This window comes from Bidens hawaiensis, unplaced genomic scaffold (assembly GCF_021521415.1).
Source record: "Bidens hawaiensis isolate Kalapana, Puna unplaced genomic scaffold, B.hawaiensis_p1.1 tig00067882_1, whole genome shotgun sequence".
NCBI classification, from domain to species: Eukaryota; Viridiplantae; Streptophyta; class Magnoliopsida; order Asterales; family Asteraceae; genus Bidens; species Bidens hawaiensis.
In genome coordinates this window covers 2,379-11,785 of record NW_027502036.1, presented here as the reverse complement: position 1 = coordinate 11,785, position 9,407 = coordinate 2,379, and the positions used below count along the sequence as shown (strand labels likewise).

The 9,407-nt window shown below is 34.2% G+C and overlaps 1 pseudogene across 1 annotated transcript; it reads right to left on the bottom strand.

Annotated features, from left to right (window-relative positions):
- Positions 1-3,536: 3,536 nt before the first annotated feature.
- On the bottom strand, positions 3,537-8,775 carry LOC143605094 (uncharacterized; annotated as a pseudogene). The gene is made up of 8 exons (XR_013148439.1): positions 7,755-8,775; positions 6,101-6,179; positions 5,106-5,202; positions 4,967-5,030; positions 4,824-4,880; positions 4,701-4,738; positions 3,947-4,027; positions 3,537-3,857 (listed from the first exon to the last, which is right to left on the bottom strand). The product of XR_013148439.1 is annotated as an uncharacterized LOC143605094 (transcript).
- Between the last annotated feature and the right edge of the window lie 632 nt (positions 8,776-9,407).

The following is a 9,407-nucleotide window of genomic DNA, read 5'->3' as shown; positions in this document are numbered from 1 at the left end:
AACTATTAAAAATCTGAATCATCAAAGATGGAATGATTAAGATGTTGATGTTAGCTATGTAACTTCTTTGAAATTAATCAATAATAGTGTGTGAAGTGCTAAGATGGACTAAGCATTTCGTGAGGGAACGGAATATGTTATAATGAAACCATGTCAACACGACTCTCCACTTTCTACTTCTACTCATTCTTCGCATTCTCTTTACGAAAATGGTAATCATATTGTAAGTGTAGAATTAATAATAGGACCCCATGCGATATTTTATATCATTGATCAACTATATATATTTGAGTACAATACAATACCGATAAAATACAAAAAAAAAATCTAATCAAGTAGTATCTCCTTGAATCTTATTAATATATTAAAGCAGGATTACTCTCTCCACGTGCCCTTATTCTAGCCTATCCAATAGGATTTCATGTAATCACATTTCCATATCAATAATTTCCACATATTCACAATTATTTTTAATCCACTAAATTAAAATAAGCATTCCAATTTAATTCAATTAATTCTATAATAAAATCTATTTATTCAAATTAATGCAATTAACTCCATAATTAAGTCTATTTATTCTAGTTAATAACCACCTTGTCAATGATTTAATTTACTCTTGAGGAAAGAAGAAGAGTCGGTGAATGGTGATCAAACCGAATGTTCTTTAAGTTTTATTTATTTATTTATTAAGAAATGATATGAAAAATGCTATAAAAATATAGATATCTCTGAAAATTATTTATAAAAAACACTCTAAAAGAAAAAAGAAAAAAAACTTTCTTTAGAACAATTAGGAACATTTATAAAAATTAAATAAAACTGTTTACAAAGAGATTTTCGAAAACTTAATGTATTACAGTTTAAAGTTGGTATGTATTTGTAAACTTAGTTTTCAATTAATATTACAAAATCTTTTACTAATATGTGTTTTTTATTTTTTTTTCAGCTCTAATGGTTCATTTATGCTATATTATTTCTTATTATTCATTGCATTGTTTATTTATAAAGTATTTTCTTTTTATGTTATAGATATAGTTTAACATCTTTTGTAACATCTGAGGGTAAAAAACTTATGTCAAATATTTGTGTTGACTGAATGCGTAGTTTATATTTTATATTGTTTGTTGATATGTTTTCCATCCGTATGTAACACGGGTTATTATCCTAGTATAATAGTAACATTTGATAATATACTCTCTAACACTAAGCCCTCACATACCAAAACTGTTTTTCCGTTTATTAATTAATATATTTTATTCAAATATTTTTAACAATATCCCTACAACAATCTCTTTGCAACTCCTACCTCTGCAATACTAGTGGAAGCACAAATACGAGTCCTATGTTCTCCCTAACAACACGAACAATCACGATGCAATTGTCTTTTGTCTTTCCAGCCCGATCAAGAATTGTGAAGTATCTAGCTAAAACTAATTAAAACCTCGGCCAGTCAAGTCGCTAAAACCATTTTCCTCGTCAGTACAACACACAACACTTATCATGGTCCCTGGCTATACGTAGTGTTACAAATCTATTATAAAAGCATTTAACTTTGCAAGTAAAACTTTACATCTATTATCGTAAATCATCTATTATAAAGACAAATCTGTTACAAATCTATTATCGTTTATTGCAGTCATAGTAATGTGACAAGTTTGAACCGAAAAACGTAACTTGGCACTGAGAACTTTACATCTCCAGGTAAGCCGGCCAAACAAAAGTACTTATAGAAAAATGTGCACATATAGTATGTGTGCAAAAAGACTTGGAGACTATAATCAATTAACAAGTGTTATGTTTTTTCTTATGTTCAAAAGTATTTTTGTAGTAAAATGTAAAGAGAAATGTTCCAACTTACAAACCAATTACAAAAGCGTTAACTTTGCAAGTAAAACAAATTTCATAGGTGCGGCCAAAAGACTTTAGACTTGCATAAGAAGTAAATGGCAATGTAGTCAAGTTTGTGATATAAGCAATAAAACCTTTTTGCCCTCCTTCATATCAAATGTGTTGCATTTCATTGAGATGTAAAGACAGTTTGCATGGCGATCACTATTGTAACATAAACTGGGAGGAAAAACGCTATTTGATCGAGCAAGTTCATCAATGCATCTTGGTTTAACTTGTGGCAAGGAAACAAGGTCACAAACAAAATGATAATCAATATCTATATGCGTAGCACGCTTGTGAAAGATCGGATATTGCCTTAGGAAGATGACATTGCAATTATCACAAAGTAGCATGGGAAGATCCGGTAGCAAAGCATGAAGCTAGTTCCCAAAGAAGAAGTTTAACAATAGTGTTAGCTAGCCATAACAACATATATGGATGGCATTCTCATTAGCAACAGGATCAGGACACAACCTCTTGTTGCATTATAGCACTTCGTGAAATGAGGTTACCGCTTAGAAAAATTGGAATAATAAATGGTATGTGGATAGTGTAGTTTCAATACGTGAGCACTAAACTAAGCCTGAAATAGAATGGTTTACAAAAGTTGGAAATTGTCTTTACTTGTTTCACTTCATGAGCACTAAGCCTGAAATATAGCAACTTCGAGACTTCGTGTGTTGTGGCGCGCGGCTTGAACTTGATTTACGAAAGAGCCCAAACGCCCTCGCTGATTACCTCATAGAAAAACCGAAAGGATCCAACTCCGCTATCTGCAGCTGCTTTAAACCGGCGCATTGCGGCGGGACGTGGTGGGAACTCGGGCGATATCGGCTCGGTTCAGTTCATTACAATATGTCTGAAAAATAATTTTTGTAACCAAAGTAAAGTTGAAAGTGGAAACTATCGGGATTGAAAGTGAAAAAAAGTTTTTTGTGTCGGGTTTGTAAACGTCTATTATTTTCTGTTGTCTTACATGTGCAATTTGTAAAAGTGTAAAAATTTTGAGGCCGAAGTTAAAATAAAGTCTTCTTGTAAAAGTGTAAAGGTATGAAAGCTTGTTGAGATAAGTTCAATGACAAAAGTATGGTGGTAAAGTCCAAAGAACAAAAGTATGTTGGCGGAAGTCTAAACAACAAAAGTATCATTACAAAAATCTAAACAACAAAAGTTCATAAGTTGCATTTTGATATATTATGCAAACGTGTAGTCAATACTTATATTTCTAAGATGTTTTTTCTCAGTTTTTTTAAGTTGCAAAAGAAGCTCATAGGCTGATACAGAAATACAACAGGTATAATTTTGGAGTCGAATTACCAAAGAGCATGAACAAAGAATTGTCGGATTGTGACGTGTGCTCACATTTTTCAGAGTTTGTTTCTTTATCCTAAAAAGAACAACTAACGCGCACACTCACTGATCATAATCCTAGATCTACAAGTTTGCCCACTACTAAACTTGAGCACTCAAACCATTTATAAAATAACACTACTGTTTACATACTTCTGTTTCTCTATCTAAAGATGCTATTTCACCTAATACTAAGTCATCCATTTGCAGACCAAAAGCTTAGATATTTATTGATCATTCTCTCAAGTGATCTCTACATACTTAAACATCTTCCACATCAAATCAAAAGAGAGATCATAAATCACATGGCAAATTTTAAAAATCAGTGCCTCACATATAATCGAATCTTAAAATCAGTCAACGATTCGGCTCACAATCATACAACATGTCGGTTTTTAAACCTAGTCTTGTAAAAAGACCTGGTACAAGATCAAAGCTTCCTGAATATCATCCCCAACCTGCCTTGCACCTAAAGCAAATTTTGACTCTAAAATACCAACATGTGTACAGAATGCTTAACAGGTATCCGACAAAGCTGTGATAAATCTCTGGATCTTGGCTTGTGCTTTCTCCTTCTCATCTGGACCATCCAGGTCACCAATGTTGTCATGATACTCCTACACATATGTCGTAGATAGCTAGATTATGAACGAAGAATTCGAAAATAATAATAATATATTTCAGGAACTAAGTAAGATATACATACCTGCAGCACATTCTTGACATCCTTTTTGGTCAGCTTTTGCTGCTTAAGTAATAACTCGATCTTGCTCTTATTGGAGGATGCCTGCAATTTTGCCAATTAAAAATTGTAGAAAAATTCAGATAAACAGAAATATATCATGCATGTGTGTGTAAGCAAAGGTTCTATGCAAAAACACTTTTTTGGAAAACAGAAAACATAAAAATAACAAAAAAAATCATTCAATTTTCAATTTTAAAATACAAACAATGGTTAAAATGCAATTTATAATCATCTCTAATTCTCTTTAAAAGTTCTAAAATATACATTAAAAATTCATTTATTTATAGAGCCTACTCATGTGTAGCTAAACTTTTAAAAGTGAAAAAAAAATCATAGTTATTAAAAGTGAGCGCCTAGGTTCAATTCTCAGGCGAAGAGCATTAAATGCCCTTCTAGTTTCCTGGCACAACTCTTCATATTTTCTTTTATTATTATTTATTGCAGACTTATTCAAATTTAGTGCGCCTAGCGCTTTTTGATAACTATGGCAAACATATGAGCATAGTTGTTTAATGGTTTTATGTATATGACAGAGAAAGAAGTAAAAGTTTTTTAAAATTAACCTTTATAACAAAGTTAAATGATTTAAGTTTGTCCTTTTTGTTCTCGTGATAACTTAGCCTTCTGTGATGAACCTTTCCCTACATATATATATATATATATCTGTGTGTGTGTGTGTAGATATGTAGATATCAGATATAAGTAAACAGCTTACTCAGATGTCCAAAGATGACCTAAAATAACTGCAATTAGCTGTACCGTCACAAAGGAAAGAGATTAGAATCCAACAAAAATAGTCTTGTTAATAATGAAAAAGTCAACATGGTCAACTATTTACCTGAAGAGAATAGAGTCCAGATTCTAGCTTTCGATTGTACTTTTCATCTTCATCCATCTGCATAAAAAATGACGATCATATTAGTTATAACTTGCAACAAAAAACAATTGTCATAAATAAATAAAATAAATAAAAGATTAAACCTCAAGATCCTCAAGTTCAATATCGTTCAGCCTTTCAGTTTCTTCTTTCACTCTGTTTGAATATCTGTAAAATAATATAAATTAAAGTAAAAAAAAAACAGTGTATAAAAGAAATAATTTGCACGCAAAAATTAATTACCTCATATAAAGCTCCATAAGCCGGTCAATCTTTTCAAACTCGTTTTCCACAAATTTACTCAGTAGTCTTTCCCTTCTTGAACCCTTCAAGACACCACCTGTTTTGACATTGTATTTTTAAAAAAGATAAGCAAATTATCCGGTTTCAAAAACTTTTGGATACAGTGATATTGGTTCTAAAATCTAAATATCTTATTATGTTCAAATAATCAGTTTATAGTCGCTGCAAGAAAACAGATTCTGATCATAATGTCAAATAATCAGAACTTGCCAAACAAACAAAGCAACTATTTATCTGCTTATAAGTTTATCACAAAATCAAACAGAATAAGCATATTCAAACACCATCTCTTACATGACTACAAATACACTCATTTTGTTAAAACAGATTATTTGAATTTTATCAACTGCAGTGCCAAACACATCCACAATGAAGAAACATATAATAAACCAACACAATTTGCTTATAGTTTTCTTCATTGTGGGCATGGTTCTTATGTTTTGGTAACTAAATCATATGAATTTAGCTCTTGCCTCAGTTGATTCATTTATCTGGGTGTTTGGCACCGCAAAGCAAAATGGGTTGTATTTGTAGAAGATGGTGCTTGTATTCGTTTGTGCCTCTTGATGTTGTAATAAACTTAAATCAAATAACTAGTTGATTAGTTAACGTTTTGCATGTCAAATGAACCCTGATTAATAGAAATAAGCAAAATCTATTGAAACAGCAAGTCCAAAAACTATCAATTAATCCTGACATCTATTGTTGATTTTAACAGAAGCTTCTAATGTATAGAACCAAACAACATATTGCAAGATATAATGTACCAAACAAGTATATACCTAAGATATAAAGTACCAAAATCAGTAAAAAGATGGAAAGATGTAGAAATGAAGTGAAAGATAGGAGCGAAAAGATAATGTGAAATTGATGGTTAAAAAAAATTAAAAGATACACGTAATTACATAAAGATAAAAGTGAACTTGCCTTCTTACCAAAAAGTGATGCAACTAATGATATAAGACGCTCCTCCAATTCCTCTTTAGATCTTTTCTTGTTTTTGCTTGTTGGAATCTGAGGTTAAAATCAAAACAACGTTATTTAGTCAAATACTTTAACATCTGACAACATAAATTATGCCTTGAAACATACAACAAATACACTTTGATGTATGCAGTTAATGCTAAAACAATATCGGTCAAGGACCGATGTTGAGATATCGGTTATCGCGGTGGGATATCGGTGATTTTAATATCATGCAGAATCTACCTGTTCCAATAAAAGAAAATAGCTGGGGACACATGTCACTTGCAGATTCATTCCTAGCCTAAATTTCCCGCTCAAACTATTATTCAATTTTTAATGTAAACATATTTATGTTAGTGTAAGCAAAACATATCAATCAATCCTATAATCAAATAACTAATTGCCTAAATTATAGGGATTAAAAATATGCATGTATTTATGTCAATATACTCGAAGTATTTATATCAATCAGATCCACTTTTTTTTATTAAACAAACTTATATACACTTTTTAGTGTAGGAGATGAATGTGTGAAATTCAATGAAACGATATTTATAAGTCTAAGATGATAAAGACAAGAAGAAACTATAAATGAATAGCAATTTTATTCTCAAATATTCATTCAACCTCCATGGATCCATGGAGTTTTCATCTATATCTTTCGAAACTGTAATTTATTCATACTAATTTTATACATGTTCTTTTTTATGTCATTCATAATGAAGCATCTTATCATCTTTTGTTAGAAATTCACTATTCCATTAAAATATATAATTACAACTAATAAAATCACTATGTGCATCTTTATCGTGATTATGAAGAAATTGCGTGAGAATACAATTCGTATTCGTATGAATATTCCATTAGAAAATCTAATTTGAACATATAAAACCTTTTATTTGATAAAATATAAGTTTCTTTTTTAAATTTAATCATTTAATTTTTATAGCTTAATTATGTTTCTTTTAAGCATCCCACGCATTCATGGGGTCTAAAGCTAGTTTATATATATAGCAACTTAACACTAACAATTCAGTATACTCTCCTACCATTAACATACTAACCTTTTGCAACTTAGAAAACACTAGCAATTCTAGCAAGTAGAAACTTATTAAGACTCAAAGCACTAACATTAAACACTAAAAATTGACAACTAAAACCTAAAAAATCCGATATCAGGAAAATCGGTGATATAACGGTCAAATAACGGTCCAATATCGCTGATATTATCGGTCCCGGTATTCTGACCGATATTTTGACCAATATTCTGCTAGAGGTCTGATAACCACTATAGCACCGCTATGGCACCGATATCAACCGCATAGACTTTAATAAGTATATAACTCATCCAACACAATGAAAACAGTCTTAAATTTCAAGTAGCTCTTCATCATCCACCTAGAAGAATAACAATGCCAAAATGTGAACGCCGGAAAGAACAACAAAACAATTGAAGCTTCTATGTTTTGCATATAAATTCACTTGTCAGTAAACTATTATGCCTTTGGGACTCTTATAACATAGCCTACTACGAAAGCAAACACATAGCTGTAATAGTTAATCTGCTTTCATGTGCAACACATAGTTATAGTTATAACATAAAGAAAAGGAAGATGAACTTGCCTTACCCATGAAAGCTGGAAAAGCAGTCTTAAGCCCCATAACATCAACAAAGCGTTCACACGCAGCCGGATAATTCGTCAAGGCAAAATCAAGCGCCCTGATCGCGGACCCGTAACACAGCTTCTTCTGATTCATAATAACAATCATCAGCTCCACCCCTTCGGCCTTCAAAAACCTCTCCTTATTCTCGGCGGGCATCAACAAACAACACAAACAATCAAACAAATTCTCCACCATCTCCTCCTCATCCAAACTCTTGGGATCCCCGGGACTTATACATGGCAACCGCCTGCAACACGACGTCCACCCCATTCATCCCCCCTAACCGTTTCTGATTGGCCGCGCTGGTCTGCAGCAAAATGGCCAGCAACTTGGAGGCGTACTGCTTGTTGCTATCAAACTCCCTAGCCTTTATCTTCCCAAGAATCCACCGCAAGAGCTTCGTGCGTTCGCACACCAGCTCGGCCACCGCAGGCTTGATCTCAATCAAATTCTCAATTGTGGAAAGAGTGGCGTACACAGCCGCAACCTCATCAGGGTCCGTCTCGGACAGGCGAAGCAGATTCTGAACCAAAGACTCAAGCACATTGTTCTGGATGAGGGATTCAACGAGAATCTGAGGTGGGTCTTGGTTATCCTCGAGGGTGTCCTCTTCAGTTAAGTCGTGAATGAAACCGACGACGTCGATGGCGATGTCGGTGTTGTCGTGGGTGAGGAGGTCGAGGATGGAGGGGATGACGTTGAGGCTGACGAAATCCGGGTAGAGTTCGGGGGCTCCGGCGAGGACTTTGAGCTTTTGTATCTCCTCGTAGAGTTCGATTTCGGAGTCAGCGAACTTCTCGGGGTTGTCCAGGTGCTTGAGGCGGGCGGCGATGTTGTCTTTTAAACGGCGTTCGAATTGAAGGACGAGCTTCTTTAGGGTTTTCAGGTCCAGGGCTTCCACGGAGTTGTTCTCCAGGGCTTCTAACAGAGACAAGTCGACGCCGCCGTCGCGCTTTCGCTTGCCGGAGGAGGAATCCATCGTCGCCGCAAAACCCTTCCTTCAACTTGATGTTTTGAATAATATTGTTTTTAATTAATGGGCTTTCGTTCCCAAATCAGTTATTCGCGAGCAAAACAACTACCATCACAATTGAGCCGGATCCTACGGGTTCGAGTTTGATCTTGGATTCATGGTTGTAGAAACTTGACAGAGTTGTTGAGTAAAATGACGGTGTAAAGAAATTTGTTTGAATAAAATGATGGAGTTTGTTTGATATTTGGTTTGAGAATTTGTACAAAGTTGTTTGAATAAAATAGGTTTTTTTTGAAACGGTGATAATGCCGTTGGGATGGAGGAGGCCCACAAAAACCCCAATATGGCGTCGGTCTTCGTGAGCACCCCCCCCCCCCTCCCTCCTTCCCCCTTGAGTGCCCATTCAAAGACGCCCCTCGGCAGTGTTCAAGCCCAAAGGCGCCCCTTCAACACTTCCCAAACCTCCCCGTAGCGAATGGTCTTAGGGATTTTTACAATGGAACCGTTTAACCCCTTCAACACTTCCCAAACCTCCCCGTAGCGAATGGTCTTAGGGATTTTTACAATGGAACCGTTTAACCGGTAGTAGCTTAACTAGCTGTTAGTCAAAACTAACCTGGGGCGTTTCATATAATTTA